At 48.4% G+C, this 23,097-nt stretch overlaps 1 protein-coding gene and 1 long non-coding RNA gene across 16 annotated transcripts in view; one reads left to right on the top strand and one right to left on the bottom strand.

Moving 5' to 3' along the window:
• Positions 1-23,097, top strand: part of LOC135364387 (uncharacterized) — a 40,485-nt gene that overhangs the window by 1,671 nt on the left and 15,717 nt on the right. Inside the window, exons 2-3 of the long non-coding RNA XR_010411344.1 lie at positions 565-726; positions 878-1,020. This is a non-coding gene — a long non-coding RNA (uncharacterized LOC135364387). The remainder of the gene's footprint in view (positions 1-564; positions 727-877; positions 1,021-23,097) is intronic.
• LOC123841337 (apolipoprotein L3-like) overlaps positions 3,829-23,097 on the bottom strand; it is a 50,814-nt gene continuing 31,545 nt past the window's right edge. For 5 of the 15 annotated variants that reach the window (XR_010411333.1, XR_010411337.1, XR_010411339.1 and 2 more), the window contains one exon: positions 3,831-22,776. The gene's annotated coding sequence lies outside the window, so the exon portion shown is untranslated. Of the gene's footprint in view, positions 22,777-23,097 lie in introns of all 15 variants that reach the window. The other 10 variants (XR_010411326.1, XR_010411334.1, XR_010411328.1 and 7 more) reach the window with 4 other exon arrangements.

Below are 23,097 nucleotides of genomic sequence, written 5' to 3'. Positions count from 1 at the left end.
AATATTTTAATAGTGGTCACCTCTGAGGAGAGTTAAGAAGCTTTTCAGTTATATTATTCATAATTTTTGATTAGCATATACTACTTTCAAAATTCAAAAGTACATTGCAAAGACATGGGTCTGGGGATGTCTTTTTCAGCTTATGTCCTTTCGCTTCCCATCTTCCTGGCTGCCTTGAAACAGGTCTGCTTGGTTGCAAGTTATGTAAAGCAAATCAAGATGGGCTGTAAATTTTTAATAACGGCTCTATTGAGATATAATTCACATATCATAAAATTCATCCTTTTAAAACGTACAGTTCAGTGGTTTTAGTGCAGCCACCAAGCTGTGCCACCAGCATCCATTCTAACTTCAGAACATTCTCATGGCCCCAGAAGGAAGCTCAGGGCAGGTTAGCAGTCTCTCTCCACCACCGATCTATTCTCCGTCTCTCTGGATCTGCCTATTCTGGCCATTCACATACACTGAATTATATGGTCTGTGATCTTTTGAGTCTGGCATCTTTCACATAGCATCGTGTTTTGTTTTGTTTTGTTTTTAAGATTTTATTTATTTATTCGACAGAGAGAGAGAGAGCCAGAAAGCACAAGCAGGGGAAGGGGCAGAGGCAGAGGGAGGAGAAGCAGGCTCCCTGCTGAGCAGGGAGCCTGATGCGGAACTCGATCCCAGGACCCTGAGATCACGACCCGAGCCGAAGGCAGACGCTTAACCAACTGAGCCACCCAGGTATCCTTAGCATCATGTTTTTAAGGTTCATCCATGTTGTAACAGACGTCAGTCACTGCTCCATTCCTTCTTTTGTTTCTGTGTAGTTTTTAAAACTTTTTTTTACTTTGGTAAAATGTGCTTAAGACTTACCGTTTTAACTATTTTTCAGTGTGCAGGGCAGGGGCATTAAGCACCTTTCCACTGTCAAGCAACCATCACCACCACCCATCTCCAGAATGTTTTCATCAACCTATATTGAAACTCTGTCCCCCTTAAAAGGATAGCTCCCCATTCCTCCTCCCCCAACACCTGGTAAGCACAGTTCTACTTTCTGATCTATGCATTTGACTATTCCACAGACCCCTTATAAGTGGAAGAATACAGGAAATATTGTATATGCTCCATATAAGAATACTAAAATAAATAAATAAATAAATAAATAAATATTTATATGTTCATCCATTTCATCCATGTTGGTAGCTGTATCAGTATTTTGTTGTCCTTTTTTTTTAGAGAGAGATAGAGAGCACGCTAGCATGCAAGCAGTGGGGGAGAGGCAGAGGGAAAGGGGAGAGAGAATCTCAAGCAGGCTTCACACCCAGCACAGGACCCTATATGGGGCTAGATCTCACCCCAAGATCATGACCTGAGCCAAAACCAAGAGTCAGACGCTTAACTCACTGAGCCACCCAGGTGCCCCAAGATTTAATTGCTTTTTTTTTTTAAGATTTTATTTATTTGACACAGAGAGACACAGCGAGAGAGGGAACACAAGCAGGGGGAGTGGGAGAGGGAGAAGCAGGGAGCCCGATGTGGGGCTCGATCCCAGGACCCTGGGATCATGACCTGAGCCGAAGGCAGCTGCTTAACCGACTGAGCCACCCAGGGGCCCCAATTTCATTGCTTTTTAAGGCAAAATATTATTCCATTGTATGAATGGACCATGTTTTACTTATTCATTCATCAGTTGATGGACATTTGCGTCATTTCCACTTTTTGGCTACTGTGAATAATGGTGTCACGTGTATTGACGTACAAGTTTTTGTGTGCACATATGTTTTTGTTTATCTTGGGTTTACACCTAGCAGTGGAATTGCTGAGTCATATGGGAACTGCACATTTGAGTTTTTGAACAACAGCCAAACTGCTTGCTACACCAGCCATATCATTTTACATTCCCACCAACAACGGAAGAGGGTTCCAATTTCTCCACATCTTCACCAACGCTTGTGATTGTTCGTCTTTTTAATGAAGTATTATCTCACTGTGGTTTTGATTTGCATTTCCCTAATGAGTAATGATGCTGTGCATCTTTCCACGTGCTATTGGCTTGTTTCCATTTTCAGGCTAGCTGAAGACCCAAGATACAAGTACATCTATCAAAATGAAGAGTACTATGGAGTACAGTTTCCATGAGAGTGGGCAGCATCTCTGTCTCGCACTATACTCTAATTGTGGAGCATGCAAGTGTACCTGATCCTAGAAGGTGTTTGTGACACATTACACAAGGCCACAATCTCTTTTATACTCCTTCTATTGAGAGGTGGGGTCTATGCTCCTTCCCCTTGGGTTGGGTGGGCCTTGTGACTGCTTTGACCAACAGAATATGGCAGAAGTCACACTGTGCTCATCTCTGTGCCCACGTCTTAAGAGACCATCTATTTCCATTTTGGGTTTCTTGGAACACTCACTCTTGAAACTCAGCTTCCCTGTCCGAAGGAAACCCAAGTAGCCCTAAGGAGAGGCCCAAACATAGAGGAACTAGGAGGTGCACCAGCCAACAGCCCACATCAACATACGAGCCATGTGAGTAAGCCATCTTGGAAATGGATCTTCTTGCCCCAGCTGAGTCACCCTATGTGCTGGGAACAGACATAGGCTATCCCACATAGCCCTGCTTAAACTGAAGTTTCAAGAGTTAAATAAGTGGGTGTTGTTATTTCAAGCCACTGGGTTTTGGGGGTGGAATGTTACACAGAACTAGATATTCACAACAGCGTTCAATAAATAGTTGTTGACTGCCTGATCGTTGACAATTTGTGATTATTGAGAGGGGTAACACATATCATCTCATTTAATCTTTTCAACAATGCTGTTGATGACACAACTTTCCCAAGATCATACAGCTGGTAAGTGGTAGTACTGCAAGTAGACCGCCAAATATTTCTGCTGTCAAAACTAGATGTCCACATTTCCACTACACCATGCTACCTCTCTCTAGAGAACTGGAATGATGTTTGCTAGCCTCCAAGGGGGAGTTAGATCCTTATGGGCTAGACTGATAAAGGAAGGCTTTATGGAGATGGAGCTTGAGCTAATTCTTGAAGAATGAGGAGGAATTATCCAGGTAAAAAAGAAAATCAATGGCATTCCAGGGAAAGATAACAACAGGAGAATGGTCCCCATGCCACTGAACCCTCCGTGGCTTGTGTCCCATTGATTATTTTGGGTTGTCTAACCTGAAGTTTGGAAGTGTGAAACAACCATTTTATAACGTTCATGGATTCTATGGGTCAGAAATTGGGACAGGGCACAGCTGGGAGTTTGCCTCTGTCCCACCATGTTGGGACCTCAGCTGGGGCAGATTCGAAAGCTGGGACGGACCTGGCAGGTAAGGCCTGGAATCATCTAGGTATGGCTTCACTCACATGTGTGGCAGCTGATGCCGCCTGTCAGCTGGGATGTCAGCGGAGCTGCACGTGGCCTCCCCACGTGGGCTAATTTGGGCTTCCTCAGAGCCTGGTGGCTGGGTTTCAAGTGTCGGTGTCCCCAAAGAGCAAGGTGGAAGTGCCGGGCATTTTAATAATTCAGCCCAGAAGCTAGAGAGTGATTTCTGCCATAAAACAGAAGGTTCAAGGGGAGGAGACATAGATGCCACCACTCCATGGAAGGAAAGTTATGGGCACGTAAGGGGCAGGATGGCAGATAAAGTCACAGCCATTACTGAAAAGTAGAAACTGCCTTGATGCAGCTTGTCAACGTGGCACATTAAAAGGAAACATTGCGGGCGCCTGGGTGGCTCAGTTGGTTAAGCGACTGCCTTCAGCTCAGGTCATGATCCTGGAGTCCCGGGATCGAGTCCCGCATCGGGCTCCCTGCTCGGCGGGGAGTCTGCTTCTCCCTCTGACCCTCCTCCCTCTCATGCTCTCTGTCTCTCATTCTCTCTCTCTCAAATAAATAAATAAAATCTTTTAAAAAAAATAAAAAATAAAAGGAAACATTGCTCTGACATCCAAATCCTTCCTGTGGGCTCCTGATAAGATGCCAAGAGCGGGAAATGGTGGTGGTAGAGTTGATTTTATAATACTCAATAATGGTTTGAAAAATTATCTTTCTTGGGGTTTGGATCAATATGGTAGACCGTGCACAGGTTTTTACTGCTACTTCATCCTCAATCCCTAGAGATGGCAGAAAAGAAATATTTAAGAACAGTAGACTCATAACAGGACTCGAAAACTGAGAGCCAAAAGCCGACCACCCACTGATGTTGAGGAGTCTCAGAAGGACAGAGAGCATAGAGAATTGATTTGTTAGGGGAACCACAGTCCAAAACATGTGCCAAAGAGGAAGTCTGTGAGAAGTGGAGTTCCGAGTCATGGACAATGGATTTGAGGAGCAGGATGAGCTCTTCAGGTCATCATCAGGGTGGTTGTTTGAGAATTGACATCTAGAATGGCAGGCGGTTGACCCTGTCCTTTGCCCATCAGCAGGCAGCAAAGGTACTTGGCCCCAGGCCACAGCAATGTGTCCAGAACTTGGGTGGGAAAAGCAAGAGACGGGACAGAGCCCCAGGCAGTTGGTAGAACCTAGAGCAATCTGAGGCCCCTACTCCCAAAACACAGCTTCTAGAACATACTCCCACACTTTTTCTCTTCACCATTGGCCCCAGTCATGCAACAAACTTCCCTGAAATCAGTAAAAGCAAAATCATTAAAGAGAAGCACCACGCTCTGCAGAAGAGGGAGCAGCATGCAAGGAAACAGAAGAAATTTAGTAGAAGTTGTTCAATGTCCTCCAAAGAAAATGAAATGAATAATGCACCCATGAAGCAAGACATAGTCAATGCCTTGCCCATGTCCCCTCATCTTTCCCCTGCATTTCTTTGCCTGAGGGCTTTCCCCTCTTTTAGCCTCCAGAGTTCTCTTTGTATGACATGCTTGAAGTGCTGAGGAATTAACACCCCTCTACTAGGTGCAGCCCTTAACCGATGACCAATGGGAGTCGGTATAAATACCCCAGCTCCCTCACCCCTTGGGAGGATTAGCTCAGAGATGCATGTTCTACAGGGCCTTCCAGGGCTCAATGGCTCACCCCTCATTGGCTGCCTTCCCTTCCCCATCTCACTTCCCCACTCCCCAACAGGTAGTTTCAGGCTTATTTCCCCCAAATAAGCCACTTGAACTCAAATAATTTTTTTCGGATTTTTCTCACTGGAGAACCCAAACTAAGCCTGAGAAACAGGCAGTTAAGAAAAAGGAAGTGGGGAGATGGGCTGGATAACATAATGAGCATAGAAGATAAAGAATTAGGAGGGTATGGAAAATATGAAAAAAGTTGTGATGTGGATAATAGATCCAGAGACTCCCATACCTGTCTTAAAGTGCAGAAATAATTCAAAGGAAGAAATAATCCAAGAAATAATAAGAGAAAAACTCCTCAGGCTGGAAAAAACCCACAAATCTTCAGATTGAATGGTCCATGAATGAAGAACAACTTATGATGATGAAATCTGCAAACACCAAGGGAAAGTTCTAAAAGCTTTTAGAGGTAAAAAGCAGATTACCTACAAAGAAACAAGTTTTGGGGCACCTGGGTGGCTCAGTTGCTTAAGCGTCCAACTGGTGGTTTTGGCTCAGGTCATGATCTCAGGGTCGTGAGATTGAGCCCTGCACTCTCTCTCTCTCTCTCTAAAGAAAAGAAGAGGAGAGGAGAGGAGAGAAGGGAAGGGAAGGGACGGGAAGGGAAGGGAAGGGAAGGGAGAAAAGAGAAGAAAAGAAAAGTTTCAATAGGGTCAGAAATCACATCAGTCATACAGAGGGCTGAAAGACCACAGGACAATCCCTACTAAGTTCCGTGGGAAAGTATCTGGAACTTAGAATCCTACACCTAGCTAAAAATCATTTATGTGAGAGGGGAAAATAAAGACGTTTATAAACATGCCAGAGCCCAGACCCAGAGTCACTTTCAATCAACATGAAAATGAATCCAAGAGCAAGGTTCGCAGTACAGAAAGCAGGGAGTCGAGTTCTGACCGTTCTCGGGGGCTCTGCTCAACGCAGACCTCCACGTGCTGTGCTGTGGCTGGAGCCCGCAAAAGCCGTGCCCACCTCTGACTTCTCCCTTCTTCCCTGCTTTGACATTTAAGCGTGCACTGCCCTGAGAGATGGCATATGGGGCCACAGCAAACCATTTTGCTCTCGCATGGCAACCTCACAGCCGTTCACGTGTTTGCTCTGCCTTCCTGCCTAGATTACAAACTTTCAGGAACAAGGACTAGATCTTGTACATAATCAATCAATCCTCACTGATCTTTAACAGAGCCTGATTTCTCATTTCACATAGTAGGGTATCCACTGCTCCCAGCCTCTCCTTCCCCATCTGAGCTGCTCTAAACACCTGCTCAAAACTTAGTCTGCTGGATTTTCTCCCCTTGCTCTGCCTTTCCAGCTCCATGTCTTCCTTCCCCAACCCCTCGGCCTTTTCCCCAGGCCTCTGCGCTTTCCTGGGTGTTCTGTACTCATTCTCCTGATCAATATAATCAAAGCCAAGAGCCAAGGAGGTGGAGGGTTTATCAAGACCCCATCACATGCCAGGCAGTGTTCTAAACCCTTCATGTGGATTAATGAATTCCTTCCTCACAGCCTGTCCTATGGGATAAGACCTACTATTCATCCCACTTTTTCAGGTGGGGAAACCAAGGCAGAGAGAGGGGAAGTAGCTTGCTCGAGGACTCACAGCAGCTGATAGTGGGAGCTAGGTTTCTAGCCTGGCAGTCTTGCTCTTGACCGTAATGAATTTCTGAGGCATATGGCTGTATTGGACCCCTTCCAGCCAGTAAATGCCCAAAGATCTAAAAATGAGTGGGATATACTCGGGACAGGGGAGAACAACAGAGCAGAATTGTTGAATTAAGATTGGAGTTAATGGGAGACAGCAAGTGAAAATGAGTTTGGAAGGTGTGGCATGCGCAGAGTTGTAATATGTCACATGAGACACGTACGTAGTTGTAGAGCTTGCAAAGGACACCTGCGCGTGCATTTCGCATTCTCCTTGATCCTGAGAGCAATATTCGGAGAGTGGATTCAAGCAAACCATCACTTTTGACCTTTTACGGATGATGAGTCTGATGCTCAGAGAGGTTAAGTGACTTGCTCAAGTCACACAGCCAAGTAATGGCAAAGCACGCACTTAAACACTAGAACCACCTGACTCCAGGCACAAATAACTGGAGCATGAGGTCCTGAGTGATGGTGCAAAATGCCGGTCAGTGCTTAAGCAATATTTGTTAACCGATTCTCTGCAGTTATAAAACATGTTGTTTCTATTAATATATCTCCGGTTTGTCCTCTGGACAAAGGCCAATAATATTTTTGGCGAGGGTTCCACAAGAGAAGGATTTCCTCCTCCACCCATTCATGCCCAATCATCGCTGCCCATGCAGCGGCCCACCCCTCTCCGAACAATCCACGCTTGGAACAGAAACCAGGCGGGGTGGGGGGAGGGGGAGAGAGGGAAGGGAGCAGGAAATCAGGAGAGCTTTTATTTTCCATGACACAGGAGGGACTTCCACCTATTTTCATCAGAAATTTTTAAGATGCTTTACATTTTTTTTTTTCCCAATTACCTGGTTGTTAGGGAAGGCGGGAGGGGAGGAGGGAGGCAAGATAGTAGAGGCCAATGCAAGGGCCCACCGCAGCTCTAAACACTGCAGGACGCTTGCGTTTTCACAGAGATGTTGCTGGAAATAAATAGTGACCTGCAGCCCACTGGAGCTAGAAAGCCGGCACCCAGAGCACACCTTGGGCTTCTGTTCCCCGCTTGGCTGTGGGGCAAGGACCCCGTGAAGGATGGCCTCTGGGACGTCCCTTCTGATCACGCTGGAAGGTCCCTTCAGCTAGCTTTTTCCCAAGTGTCCCCTGGTCCTTGCCTGGCCCTGGGGAGGCAAAGGTGAATAATGCCTGGTCCCCGTTCTTGAGGATCTGGCCACTGACAAGGGAGCCACACGTGGATGTCGTGCCTCTAATCTGGACACACGCATGACACAGAGGCTCCCAAGGGTCTGTGCGGGACAAGGAGCTAGGACTGTACTATAGGACAAAGACTTCAGCTGTTGGCCAGTGCTGGAATCATGGCTCCCCAGTTTCCTAGCTCTGTGACCCTGCCCCGACTTCTTTAGGCCTCGGTTCTCCCTGCTGTGAAATGGGGTCACAGAACCACTCACTTTGCAGGGCGGTTGAGAGGAGAAGTAACACCATGGGGACAGGGCAGCTCTTCACCACTCAGAGCAGAAAGTGTGAGCTTGGGAGGAGAGGGTGGACCGGGCGCCGAGAAAGGGGGTCAGTGCAGAGAGGAGGGCTGAGGTCCCTAGCAGGACGGAGGGGGGATTAAGCCAACGGAAGTGCCCCACTCCCCCGTGGCCAGGAGGAGAAGCAGGACAGGCCCAGAGAGAAGGGGAGCGGGGCCAGGGCCCACGTGTGTTGGAGAGACTGTGGACCTGTCTCTGGGTCCAAACTGCACTCCCACCTCTGCTCAGACAGGTAGCTTCCTGCCGGGATGGGAAATTGCTTTGCCTTGGAATTTTTCTGCCTGGGGGTGTGTTTTTAGAGTCAAGTTCAGCGTTAAGAATCTCCAGTGACTGATATTCCTGAGACAGATGCGGAGGAGGCAGACCCGGATTGCATGGTCTCCAGTGGGAAGCAGGGAGGGGACGAGGAGGGACAGAGATGGCTTGCCAGATGCCCTTGCCCAACTCTGGGGCCATCCCCAGGGTCCTCTCGTGCAGCCACTGCCTCTCCTCTCCATGTTAGAGTACAAAGGTGGGGCTCACGTGGGAAGGCTCAGACCAGAAGTGCCCAGAATCCTGGAACACCAGGGTTGGGAAAGCACCCTGCTCGGCCCACCCACTGTATAAGACAGGAAGAGAGACAGGACTACCTGAGGTCACACGCTGCGTCATGCTGGAGAGTCCCCACCGAGAGCTGATCTCATCATTGTGTTCTGCTGTGGACAGAGGGAGCCAGCCACCTGCCGCCCGCCCTCAGCAAGTGGGCTGTGATCTGACAGCTCACCTTTCGGGAGTTTGCTAGACTAACAACAATGCTGAGCCATACAATCGGGAATATTATCTTCCCCATCTTCCTGATGAAGGAATCGAAGCTCAGGGGGCTGGGTGACCTCTCCAAGGTCACAGCTGTAGTTTATGGGGACGTAGGTCATTCTGCCTCAGAGACTGTGTCCATCCTCCTAGCTCAGGAAGTCTCCAGAGGAGTGCCACCATGCTCCAACCTTAGAATTTTGCTGCCTTTGAAAGCAGCTCAGATCCCAGCAGGCCTCCGAGAATGTCACTTCTGTGTGGCAGGTGCAGACGTCTGTACCTTCCCTTGGATTTCTACCACCTCTTTTATGTCCCAGCAGTGCCCAAGTGGATCGATTTAGGTTAAAACGGTGGATTTATGTAATACCTTGTGATGCCGGGAACAAGTTCAGGCTCGTGGTTGCAGATCTGGGTTTGAGTCCTGTCTTTGCCTCCCAGTTCGGAGTAACTTTACTTAGGTCAATTACAAAATGTGGGTTTTTGTTTTTTTTTTTTTGACCAAATAATCAAAAGTCCAAGTTACAAAAGTCAAAAGCGTACAAACTGAAAAACAAATCTCTCTCCCAGCCTGTTCCCTAGCCCCTCAGTTTCCCTTCCCAGAGGCCATCACTTATCATTTCCCTGCATCTTCTACAGATGCTCAATGAATGTGCAGGCATTTTGTGCTCGATCGTAAGGATAAAGCTACTTTAAGAAGAGAGGCCTCAGTGAACACCTAGGTTTCAGCGTAATGGGAAGACAAAAGCATTGTAAAGACTTTGATCTGCGTTCTGTTGTCCCTCCTGGCCTTCTGCTTCCTGAGAGCAAAGGTGGGAAGGAGGAAGCATTTAGAGTCAAAGGGTCAAAATGCCTGTGATTTACCCCCACATGGGTCAGCAAAAACATTAATGGTGGTAATACAGTTAATAATAAGGAGCAACGAAACATTAACCAATGAGGATTCTCGGGCAATGACGCACAAGGATTTGTGGTACCATTCTTTCAACTTTTCTGCGAGCTTGAACAGGTTTTCCAAATGAAAATTTGGGGGAAAAACAAGAAATGACTTAGGAAGCCAGAAAGTCTACGTCCGGGCAGCAAAAAGCAGGAGTGGAATAATAGCCTGAGTGGTTAGGAGCTGCTCAGGGTGGGCGGGACATGCCAGGAAGGCTGTGGGGTGGGGGCCAGCTAGGAGGCCAGCCAGCCCAGTGCTGAACCCATCTTCAGTGAACCCATCTCTAGCTCCCTAAGTGCAGCCAGGGGGGCAGGCAGAACAGGGTCATGTTACATTTTTAATGAGCATTTCCCACTTTCTAATGATGTTCGTTGGCCATCGTCTCTGAATGCCTGTTCATGCCTTGTGTTCATCTTTCTATTAGGTTGTTTGTTTTTTCCTTAAGGATTGGGGAATCCCTTCCACATTCTAGATAATAATCCTATGTAATTTATGTGTTGAAAATATCTTCACCTAGTTTGTGGGGAGTTTGGTTTTGTTTATTTCACTCCTGTCGTGGTATCTTTTGATGATTTTTTAATGCAGTGAGACTTATGAATCTTCTTTCTTGAATCGTTTGTGCCTTTTATGTTTTAAGAAATCCTTCCCTGGGGTGCCTGGGTTGGCTCAGTTGGTTAGCATCCAACTCTTGATTTCAGCTCAGGTCATGATCTCAGGGTTGTGAGATAGAACCCTGCATCAGGCTCTGTACTCAGTGGGGAGTCTGCTTGAGATTCTCTCTCTTCCTCTCCCTCTGCCCATCCTCACGCTCATTCTCTCTCTCTCAAATAAATAAATAAATCTTTTTTAAAAAGAAGGAAAGAAAGAAATCCTTCCCTGCTGCTAGGTCATAGAGATAGTATCCTATTTTTTTTCTAAAAGTCTTAAAGTTTTGCCTTTCATATTTACATCTGGAGTTGATTTTGTTAAGGTGTGAGGTAGGGATCTGTTCTCACTTTTATTTTTGTTTTGTTGTTGTTGTTGTTGTTGTTTTAAAGATTTTATTTATTTATTTGAGAGAGAGAATGAGAGACAGAGAGCATGAGAGGGAGGAGGGTCAGAGGGAGAAGCAGACTCCCTGCCAAGCAGGGAGCCCGATGCGGGACTCGATCCCGGGACTCCAGGATCATGACCTGAGCCGAAGGCAGTCGCTTAACCAACTGAGCCACCCAGGCGCCCTGTTCTCACTTTTAAAAAAAGATTTTATTTATTAATTTGAGAGAGAGAGTGCATGCGCACATGCACAAGTTGGGGGAGGGGCAGAGGGAGGGAGAGAAGGAGAGAATCAGACTCTGCTGAGCACAGAGTCCAACATGGGGTTTGGTCTCATGACCCTGAGATCACGACCTGACCTGAAATCAAGAGTCAGATGCCCAACCGACTGAGTCACCCAGGTGCCCCTTTTGTTCTCTTTTTTTTTCCCCCTTTGGCTACTCACTGTTATTTGCCGACCTACTGGAAAATAGACTCAGGCTGGAGATACCAACCCAGGGCAGGCTCCAGCACAGGGCTCCAGCAACGAGGAGAGGGAGAACTCTTAAGAAGTGGTCCCGGTGCAAAGGCCAATGTCGGCACCTTCCCACCATACACAAAAACAGTAGGTCTTACTAAGCCAGAGGGAGTCTTTAGGTGAGGCTACAGGGAGGGAGGGGGGCCTTAGTGAAGAACGGAAGACCCACTCAAGAGGGAGTGTAGTTTCAGTAACCAGGGTGATCCTGTAGTGGCCCTACAGACAGTCAAGGAATTGAGGAATTAAGCTGCTCTCTGGAGGGAGCCAGGAGTCAGGCTGAACAATACGGGTCTGAGCAGAAACTCCAGCCCTCTCTCGCCTTCTCCTGCTCCAGCTGAGCTCTGCCTGGACTTAGGGGGCCCTCGGCTTCAACAAAGCCCTCACCTTGCCCTGGGCCTGAGCTCACCTAGGCTGCAGGGTAGCCGTAAACACAGAGGGGTGTGTGATGGGAAGAGGAGGCCAGAGACACACCAGTGGGAGGGGGCCCGTCACCGCCGGCAGAAGGAAGCCCAGACCTCCCGCTGCACGTGGCAGGAGACCACACTGCCCTGTGTTAGCCTTAGCGCTGCCCTCCTAGTGCGATGACCTTGGGAAGCCAACAGCACCTCTGGGCTACCCTGCAAAGGGGACTCTAATGGGGATCTACCCAAGCAGGTTATTGTGAGGCCTGGGGATAATGAGGCAAACAGTTGGTACTCAATACACGAATAAAATTTATCATTTGCATGGAGCTACAGTGCTGATAATCAAGCCCATGACGATTTTCCCACAACCTGTTTTTGCCGCCTTATTTCCTATGACTCCATCCATTTCTGCTAGCCCGAGTCTCCCCTGTGTGTCGTGACCATCTATCTTGGGGTCTGGTTAAATACACAATGGCCCATCCATTGCATGGAACACCACATAGTCATTGTAAGGAAGAGGACACATCTGAACCAACTGATCAGAAACATTGTCCAGATATATGCTGATCAGATAAGGCAAGATCAGAACCTGTGTAAAGCAGGATGCTTCGATGCCGTACTTGAAAGCATATTTCTCAACACACACAGTTGCACACACATATATGTGCTGGTATATGCACGGGTCATCTCCTATAACACACAGTCCTCTGGGGAGAGGGCCCGGTGGAACAGGCCGGCTTTGGCTTTTCTTTTTCCTCTTTCTGTGCAACTGGCTTTCCCTACCAACACGGATTTGGAACAGTTCTGCAGGGGCCTAGGGTCACTTTTCATGCATGGGCTCCACATCATCGCCCCCCCGCCCCAGCAAGCTCCACTGCCATCCCCACCTTACAAGCGAATGAAGCAAGGCACAGAGAGATTAAGTAACTCACTGAAAGACACACAGCAAAGAAGGAGTGGAGCTGGGATTCAAATTTGGACGGTGAGGTTCCAGAGTCCCCCTTGCTAGGTGACACTGTCTCTTAACGTATTCTTCCTTATCTGTTTGAAAAAATTCACACCAATTTTCTGTTTCAGGCCATTTTTAAACTTTTTTTTTTAAGAGAGTGTGCACAAGCCTGTGCGTGAGTTGGGGGCCAGGGCAGAGGGAGAGAGAGAATCTTCGGCAGGCTCCATGCCCAGTGCGGAGCCCGACAGGGGCCTCAGTCTCACAACCCGGAGATCACGACCTGAGCCAAAATCAAGAGTCAGATGCTTAACTGACTGCGCCACCCAAGTGCCCCTCAGGCCATTTTTTAATTCTTGTGTGTGTGCGTGTGTGTGTGTGTGTGTGTTTTAAAAAGAAACAGCAATGCCTATGATGAACTGTTCCATAATCTGTATTTTTTTTTAACTCTGGTTAATATACAGCGTTATATTATTTTCAGGTGTACAATATAGCACATAATCTGTAATTCTTATCATCTGTTGGCTGTTTTCAGCCCTCCCTGACCACAGCCTGATGGGAGGCGCAGGTGAGGGAAGAACATGACTTTGGGAGTCAGGTGATGCCCATCCTCCTCTCAGCTCTGCCTGAATTGTGGCACGATCGAGGCCAGGCCCCTTCCCCTCCCTGGCCTCAGCCTCCATCTGCAGAGCTAGGATGACCCTGGAGCCAGTGACCTCCACGGGCCCTCCTGCTCAAGGATTCTCTGGCTCTCACTGGTCTATTTTTGCCTGACACCTCTCCCAGGGGCCTGAGGGCCTGAGCTAGTTTCCCTGGCTGGCCCCGATCCAGGCAGCTCAGGTGGAGAGCGCCTGCTAATGAGGCCAAGGTCATGGGCCAGTTAGCGGCTCTTGGAGAAAACCGAGGCTCTGTGGCCAGACCGCAGCTCCCCTATCAGTCACTGGGCTCAGGCACAGGCGGGCCCTGGGGGAAGATGAGAACAAAGCTGGCTCCTGCAAGTCATCACTACCAGAAGGAGCCACTGGGAGCCCAGGGCCTGGTCACCTTTTGTGACTGCAGTTCAGTGTGCGTGTCTCCCAATCACACTGACAAGCCGGGAGTGTATGGGGTGGGGGCGGGGAGAAGACCAGATGGTTTGTCGAGTGCACCTCCTCCCTGCAAGCGGACCCACACCAGGTCAAGCCAAGAAGATGAGAACCAAGATGAGCCTCCCCAGGGCTACCTACTGCGGGGCTTCCCTTTCCTTTTCTGTGGGAGTCAGGCCCATGCCTCCTAATCAGAGGCGAGGTGGGGAAGGGCTTCCTCTCGTGTTATTCCCTGCTGCCGAGCACGAGCCGTGTCTGTTTTGTTCACTGCAGCCTCCCTGGCGCCTAGATCAGTGCCTGGCATGCATGCAGTAAAAACTCAATATATATTGTTTGAGTAAATCAAGTCCCCTTTGTGCTAGGGAGAGGCTGTGGGCTGCACAGGCCACAGGAAGGACACAGCATCACCAATGGGCTCTACTTGGTTGTTTCCAACGAGTACGGGCAAGCTTCTGACTCAGAGGAAAACTGTGTAAAGGCTCTAGGAAAAAAGAATAATTCCTCTATAGTGTGCCACCACCCCCTAACTTGAACATTTTGCAAGTTTTTTTTAAATTTTATTTATTTATTCATGAGAGACAGAGAGAGAGTGAGAGAGAGGCAGAGGGAGAAGCAGGCTCCCAAGGAGCAGGGAGCCCGATGCGGGACTCGATCCCAGGACCCTGAGATCATGACCTGAGCCGAAGGCAGACGCTTAGCCATCTGAGCCACCCAGACGCCCTGAACATTTTGCAAATTTGAGTTTTCTTATTCCAGATTTTTCATTTCAGTTCACTGAATATTAAGTGACGATTATATTACTATTAATTTTTAAAGGATTTTTTATTTGAGAGAGAGAGGGCATGAGTGGGGGGGATGGTGGGGGCAGAGGGAGAGACAGACTCCCCATTGAGCAGGAAGCCTGATACAGGGCTCAATCCCAGGACCCCACGATCATGAACTAAGCTGAAGGCAGATGCTTAACCAACTACGCCACCCAGGTATCTCTTATTAATCTTTAACTGCGTTCTTACCATCAGCTGGGCTTTGGGCTAAACACCTAACAAGGATTGATTCATTCACTTTTCATAATAACTGTATAAGATGGGCATTATTCCCACTTTACAGATGAAAAACTGAGGCAGACAGAAGTTAAGTAATTTGCTAAAACTCACATGGACAGTAAGTTCTGGATCTAGGAGTCAAAGTCCAGAGCCCACGCTCTTTTTTTTTTTTAATTTCTTTTTTTTTTTAAGATTTTATTTATTTATTTGAGAGAGAGAGAATGAGAGAGAGCATGAGAAGGAGGAGGGTCAGAGGGAGAAGCAGACTCCCCGCCGAGCAGGGAGCCCGATGCGGGACTCGATCCCGGGACTCCAGGATCATGACCTGAGCCGAAGGCAGTCACTTAACCAACTGAGCCACCCAGGCGCCCCCAGAGCCCACGCTCTTAATCACAACTAATCCTACTCTTCAGAATCCCCTTTGTGTGCATATATCTGTCCATGAGGTGCCAGTGCTTAAAAAATGAAAGAGCCCTTCAACAGGTAAATGGTAAACGAACTGGCAATCCACAACCCGAATACTGCTCAGCAATCAAAAGGAGCAGACGACTGATACGAGCAGCAAACTGAACGACGTCCCGGAGAATCGTGCTGAATATAAAAAGGCAATCTCCAAAAGTTTCATACTGTGTGGTTCCATTTATATAACAGTCTTGCAAGGGCAAAATTCTAGAAATGAAGAATAGATTAGCAATGTCAAGGCTAGAGGAGGGGCAGAGGAGGGAGGGGAAGTGGGTGTGACTATAAAAGGGCAATAGGAGGGATCCTTGTGGGATTAGAAGTGTTCTGTATCTTGACTATGGCAATATCAATATCCTGGTTGGGATACTGAAGAGGAGGAAAAGAAGCCTCCTTTGCTACAAGAAAATACAGGTAGGGGCGTCTGGGTGGCTCAGTCGTTAAAGCGTCTGCCTTTGGCTCAGGTCATGATCCCAGGGTCCTGGGATCGAGTCCCGCGCCTTGCTCCCTGCTCAGCAGGGAGCCTGCTTCTCCCTCTCCCACTCCCCCTGCTTGTGTTCCCTCTCTCGCTGTGTCTGTCTCTGTCAAATAAATAAATAAAATCTTTAAAAAAAAAAAAAAGAAAATACAGCTAGCAGACTATAACTTCAAAGTAGAAACCTGGCTGGTTGTCTGCTAAATCTGTGAGTGTGCTTGCATTTATAGCATTTAAATGTTTATTTGGGGCACCTGGGTGGTGCAGTCGGTTAAGAGGCTGACTCTTGGTTTTGGCTCAGGTTGTGATCTCAGGGTCGTTGAGATCAAGCCCTGTGTTGGGTTCCACACTCAGCACAGAGCCTATTTAAGACGTTCTCTGCCCCTCCCCCCTGCTGGCTCACTCTCAAATATAAATCTTTAAAAATAAATAAATGTTTTATTTATTTGCCAACTTGGGGCACTTGGGTGGCTCAGTCGGTTAAGCATCGGACTCTTAATTTTGGCTCAGGTCACGATCTCAGGGTCATGAGACCAGGCTCCACACCAGGCATAGAGCCGGCTCAAGATTCTCTCTCTCGGGGCGCCTGGGTGGCTCAGTTGTTAAGCATCTGCCTTCAGCTCAGGTCATGATCTCGGGGTCCTGGGATCAAGCCCCACATCGGGCTCCCTGCTCTGCGGGAAGCCTGCTTCTTCCTCTCCCACTCCCCCTGCTTGTGTTCCCTCTCTCGCTGTCTCTCTCTCTGTCAAATAAATAAAATCTTAAAAAAAAAAAAAAAAAAAAGATTCTCTCCCTCTCCCTCTGCCACTCCCCTCTCAAAAAAAAAAAAGTCCATGAGCTATCTCTGTATTATTTTGTACACCTCTAAAATAAAAGGTTTAGGGACACCTGGGTTGCTCAATGCTCAATCGGTTAAGCATCTGCCTTCAGCCCAGGTCATGATCTTGGGGTCCTGGGATCGAGCCCCACATCAGGCTCCCTGCTCTGAGGGAAGCCTGCTTCTCCCTCTCCCTCTGCCTGCAGCTCCCCCTGCTTGTGCTCTCTCTCTCTCTCTGTCAAATAAATAAATTTTTTAAAAAATCTTAAAAAAAAGTACAATCTTTACAGCGACCTATGGGGAACATACTCATTAGCTCCAATTTACAAGGGAAACAAGGCACAGAGAGGTGAAGTAACTTGCCCAAAGTCACACAGCTAGGAGGTGGCAGAGCCTATAAATTACACACTCTCTCTCTGCCTAATAAATAAATAAAATCTTTCAAAAGTAAAATAAAATCAAACGTTTAATTTTTAAAAAAAGAATGCAGCCTGTTCCTGCCTTTGAGGAGCTCATGTCTAGAGTCTCAGACCCCACCTCGCATGCCCAGGTCACTTCCATATGCCAACGCCAGCTATTTCCTAACTTGTATGGAAACGTTTTAAATGACGGACAAAATTGTCCTCTTAAAATTTGTCTTCAACCCTCAGTGCCTGCCGCCGCTTATCTGGTAGGGAGCCCAATCAGAGGAGAAAACAAATGGAGACCCCCTTGTCAAACATCACACCGGAGAGCCAGCGGCTTTGTTCAGATGTCAAGATCATCTTTCATGTCCAATTTAGTAAAAAGGCAGATGTTCATGTTTTTCCCGTTAAGAGATCGTTTCTTTTAAAAATGCATGGGTTTTTTTTCTTGATAGGACTAGTCTGCTTTATATATATACTTCATATACTTTCCACATATATACGGTGGAAAGACTGAGGGTTATGGGGTCAGAGGACCTGCATTTCATCTCAATTCTCCCACTTATAGCTATGGTCTTGACCTTCAGTCAAGAGTCTGGGTCCCTTGATCTCTACGAGACTAATCATACTGAACAGGCCAAGAGTTCCGAATTCTAGGGCTATGGTGGGGATTCGTGAGACATTTGCCATAGAACCTAGCATAATATGTGAGCGGTAGTAAGTGCTCACTAAGTGATATTCAGTGTTGTTAATTACAATTCTAGTTTATGTAAGAAATTAAAGATACGCACTTTTCACAGTGCTGTACAGACTGCACCACGATTTCCAGGGGCTTTGTTGTATCAGCCCGGATAGCGGAGTTGATCCTCCAGCAACGATCCCCAAACCTCAAGGGTTTACAGCAACAGTTTACTTTTATTTATTTATTTTTTTAAGTAGGCTCCATGCCCAGCACGGAAGCAGACACGGGGCTTGAAGTCGTGACCCTGAGATCAAGACCTGAGCTGAGATCAAGAGTCGGACGCTTAAGCAACTGAGCCACCCAGGCGCCCCTACAGGGTTTACTTCTTGCTCATGCCACATGTCCATCATGGGTCGGGTGTAGACTGCTGCTGTGATCTTTCCTCCTGGGCCCAGAAGAAGGGAGCAGCCAGTCTCTGGAACACTGCTCGTTGTCATGGGAAAGGAAACAGTTCTTAGATCAACATTAGATACCATGGCTTAGAAATGACACCCATTATTTCCATTCAGAACTCATTGGTCAGAACAGGTTACAATTCCCACCCCACCATCAGGAGGACAGGAAGAATAAATCTACCTGGCACCTGGAAGGGAGAAAACCAGAGAATGTAGCCAATAGGCCTATGGACTACCACACCACATTTGAGAATCACCACCTCGCCCAGAGGGATGACTAGACAGTCGGGGGGAGGGGGATTGAGGAGGCAGAGGGGGACAGAGAGGACAAGGAGGGCCCCTAGGGATTGCAGTCTTAGGTCAATGTGCAGGGCTGAGGCCAGAAGAGTGCTGAGCCCCTTTTTCCTCTGGACCCGAGAGACAGAGCCTGGACCATTTGGTTCTGCAGGCAAACAAGCCAGCCCTGCTAGTTGGTAGGAGTCGGGCTCTCGCGTGGGCGACGAGGCTGGGCGTAGCCTGTTTCCCTGGCCCTCCAGTTCATGGGCAAAACAGTCACAAAGCAGGATCTCTTCAGCTGCGCCCCTCCTGCCCTGTTGGATCCCAGAGCCTATTCTTCTGATAGTTTGGCAGTCAGCGTCTCTGGTGTGCTCTTTCCATGCCCCCTGTGCCAGCCCCCGGCCCTTCCCTGCTCTGGCTCAAGCCTCTCCTGTCACCGTTGCCGTCAAAGTTCCCCAGGGCTGCAGCTCCCACAGCAGCCGTGCCTGGGCGGACAGTGCCACCTTCCGTCCTTCGGAAGCTGCTGGTGGCTTTCTTGTGCCCCCAGTGCCCCAGATCTCGTGCAGCGGCCCTTGCCAGAAGATTCAGCAAGACTCCAGGTACAGGGGAGCCTGAGGGACCAATGCTAGGCTTCTTGCAGATTCTGGGCCTCAGGCCCTCCTTTGTGTCCCTCCCAGCCACAGGCTTTTGCAGGTGCGGGGCCTCTGCCTTGCTACTCTTACTACCACCTCCTTCCCCATCGTCCTCAACTCTTGTCTCCTCAGACCAAGTCAAGGCGCCAGTATAAGACCCCCCCCTCCCCACGTTGAATCGGCAGCTAATGATGACCAGCCCAGGAGAAGAGACCCACTGGTCCAGAGCATTTCCAAACAGCAAACAAATTCTTCCTATTGCTCATGTGAATTCATACCTTGCCCCCTGGTCAGCTGCTCACACATCCTTTGTGACCTTCAGGGGAGGGATGCAGGCCTGTCAGACCCATTGGCCTCCGTGAGGAAATTTCTGGGGGTTTCCAGTCTGCCCCAACGAGCTGGTGTGGCTAAATGTACATGTGGACCCAAGTGGCTAGGAAAGGAGCCTTCTTTGTTCTCCACTCGCCATGGCTGAACACCTTCCTTGGACCAAGGAGAGCAGACATCTCCTTGCCAGTGGAATTCTGGTCCTCACCGGAGGCCAGGGAGGGCAAAGCCAAGGTTCCAGGCAGGGCCGTTTCTGCAGAGGCCCATCCTCCCAGCACTGCCTCCAACGTATAAAAGAATATCAAGGAGACTCGGTAGCAATACACCTGTCAGGAACAGGCAGGTAAATTAGGATCCACTCTTACCAGGGATGCTAATGCCCAGAGAAAACACATGCCCACAGCTGCTGTCTTCTGGGGCCACCAGGCCATGCGCCCAGTGGTCCGGGCTCCCATGCACAGCACTGCCCCTTCTGGAAGGAAGTCAGATTTGAATCCAGTTCAAATCCAGGCTCTGCTACCTTGCACCAGTTACCTAAACTTCCTGTGCCTCGGTTTCTCCATTTGTCAACGGGGGAGGGGGGTCATGTAATAATTCTGTTTGCAAAGGGTTATTTCAGGGAAGAGGTGAGAGGCCATGCTCCTCCTCCCCCTGACCCCAGGCCCACAGGATCGCTGACCAGGGAGGCCTGGCTGTTATCACACCCGTAGATTCCAGAGTCATAACCACACCCTCCCACTAGTATCCAAGATATACCTGAAAAGGAAACAGATCACACGGAAGTAAGGTGGCCGGGCACCACCCTCAGCCTCAGCCCCAGCTCTCGGCTGGCCAACTCAGAGGAGGCCCACGTCCAGACCTGCTGGGGCCTCCTCCGGTCACAGGGGCCGCGGGACTAACTGGCTGGTGGCCTGGGTTACTTCTCCACTCCGTGTGCATCTCCTGGTCCCCCCTGCTGCAGCCACACACCCAGGGCATGCCGGCCCTGAGCGTGTGGCCTGGAGGACGGGGGGCGCAGCGAGTACAGTACGTGACTTCTGCTGTCGTTGCTTTTGTTTTTCCTCAAGTACCTCTGTAGAACGATGTCAGTATAAGGCACCTTCCTCCAGCACATTACCGTTTTGAAACAAATATGGGGCAAGTTTTCCCACAATCCAACAGAAAGACTTAGCAAATGCTGACAATCCGCAGGACACACAGGACCACCTTTTTCTTCTCCCATCGCCCCCAGACCCAAACCGCTTCCAGGTGCCCCCACTCTGTGCGGGGGCCAGGGCTGGTTTAGCACCTCCAAGAACCTTTGAGATTTCCATGACATTAACCCTTAAGGGGTTAACGACATAAGGCTGAGGAGGAAGCTGTGAAGTCATTTCCCACCGTGTTGCAATGATGGGTTAATCAAGAAGGCTACACCTGGATCTGATTTTCTTTCTTTCTTTTAGAGAGAAAGAGAGAGGGCGAGAGCACGCACGCAAGCTGGGGGGAGGGGCAGAGGCAGAAGGAGAGAGAGAATCTTAAGCAGGTTCCACACTCAGCATGGAGTCAGATGCAGGGCTCGATCTCATGACCCTGAGATCATGACCTGAGGTGATAGCAAGAGTCAGACGCTCAAATGACTGAGCCACCCAGGTGCCCCAGATCTGATTTTCATTTTGATGAAAATAGTCTCTATTAATAGCAAAAGCTCCACAGGACTTACCTCTTGAAGGAAGGATCAGAAACCACAGGGCTTGGGGCGCCTGGGTGGCTCAGTCGTAAAGCGTCTGCCTTCGGCTCAGGTCATGATCCCAGAGTCCTGGGATCGAGCCCTGCATCGGGCTCCCTGCTCAGTGGGGAGCCTGCTTCTCCCTCTCCCACTCCCCCTGCTTGTGTTCCCTTTCTCGCTGTGTCTCTCTCTCTCAAATAAATCTTAAAAAAAAAAAAAGAAAGAAAGAAACCACAGGGCTTGAGGTTGCCAAGCATTGACCGGCTGTGATGACAGGTGCCCATGATGGTGGAGGTTTTACTGGGGAGGGATTTTCATCAGGATCATTATGGTTTGGGCTAGTGTTCCAGTTACAAAGTCCCACAGGTTTTGAGGGGTCTTTCTCAACCTAGCTTTTTCATAAGCCCTCTTAGTTGTGGTTCAGGATCTTACAACACACAATGACAGAAACACCTGTCCTGATTGTTGTGCTAAATGCCTCCAGGTGTTAGTTCATGACATTGCTTCTAACAGGACACTTGATTCCATCACCTGGAAAGATCTAGGTCATCCTCCAAAGCCTAACCTCCTTGGAGGAACTCTCCAGAATCCTCTGTGGCAGAGTTGACTGTCACCAGCTCCTTGCTTCCATGATACCTGTGGGTGCTTAAATATAGCCTCTTGCCTCCTTCCTTGTCTGTCTCCTTCTGCTAGACTCTGGTGGACTAGACTGTGGTTTTCCCTAATATATCCATGTCCTCAGTGTCCTAGGCAAGGCCTAGACTCGAGTAGTCAGAGGTGAACAGTTTTTAAAAAGAAGTGGAAATTAAAAAGCATGAGTTGGGGGTGCCTGGGTGGCTCAGTCGGTTAAGTGTCTGCCTTCAGCTCAGGTCACGATCCCGGAGTCCTGGGATCAAGCCCCACATCAGGCTCGCTGTTCAGCAGGGAGCCTGCTTCTCCCTCTCCCTCTGCCTGATACTCTGCCTACTTGTGATCTCTCTCTCTGTCAAATAAATAAATAAAATCTTAAAAAAAAAAAAAAAAAAAGCATGAGTTGGTGGCCACGATGTTTGGATGGACACAGAAGGCCGTGGGAGCCTGTTTTCAGAAACCTGGATTTTCCACCTCAGCTTATCTCTGCTTGACTTCACATCCTTTCTCTTGAAACAGAGGGAGCTGGGAGTGGCAAGTATTACAGTAACTTGGAAAGGACGCAGGAAGGAAAGCAAATCCCATTTCTGTCCAATGGCTGTGGAGAATAGCAGCTGTTGAAGGCTTCGTGGACAAAGGTCTTTACAAGCAGTTTTGAACTTAATTCTGACATCCACTCCACATTTTATAAATGAAGAAATCAAGGCTCAGAGAGGAGAACCAATTACCCGAGATCTCAGAGATAGTGAGAGACGTAAAAATCCAGGGCTGACTCCAAAGCTGCTAGTCTTTATTCTGGTTTATCTCCAAGGGGAAGTGGATGGGAGTGGTGCTGGAATAGAGAGGTTCAAGTTCACTCTCACCATAAGAGCCTGTTTTGCTAGGATAAACATCATGGGGCAATCTCGACTCTTAATAGCCTGTGAAGAGACTGAAGAGAGATGAATGTTATTACATCAGAAAAGCACAGTGCTGTTTGCACTTTATTTACTTCTTTATCATGTACTTCTGAGTAAGGACAGAATTATCCCTTTATGTATAGAGGAGACTGAGGCAAAAGCAGGGGCAGTGACTTGCTCTACATCACACAGCAAGTCCTTAAAGGACCTAAAGCTCAAAAATAATTTCAATTAAGTTCCTAACAAACGGACTGTCCTGCAGATAACAACCATACACTCTGGACAGAGTATAAAACAACCACTTCAGGGCTCAGTAGAATGAACAAAAAGCAGGAAGGTTTTGAGGGGAGTCA

Source organism: Mirounga angustirostris, unplaced genomic scaffold (genome assembly GCF_029215605.1).
Source record: "Mirounga angustirostris isolate CCGP_5_RB_7025 unplaced genomic scaffold, mMirAng1.0.hap1 SCAF_5, whole genome shotgun sequence".
Taxonomy (NCBI): domain Eukaryota; kingdom Metazoa; phylum Chordata; class Mammalia; order Carnivora; family Phocidae; genus Mirounga; species Mirounga angustirostris.
The sequence above is the reverse complement of the archived record's forward strand: the minus strand, read 5'-3'. Positions and strand labels throughout refer to the sequence as shown.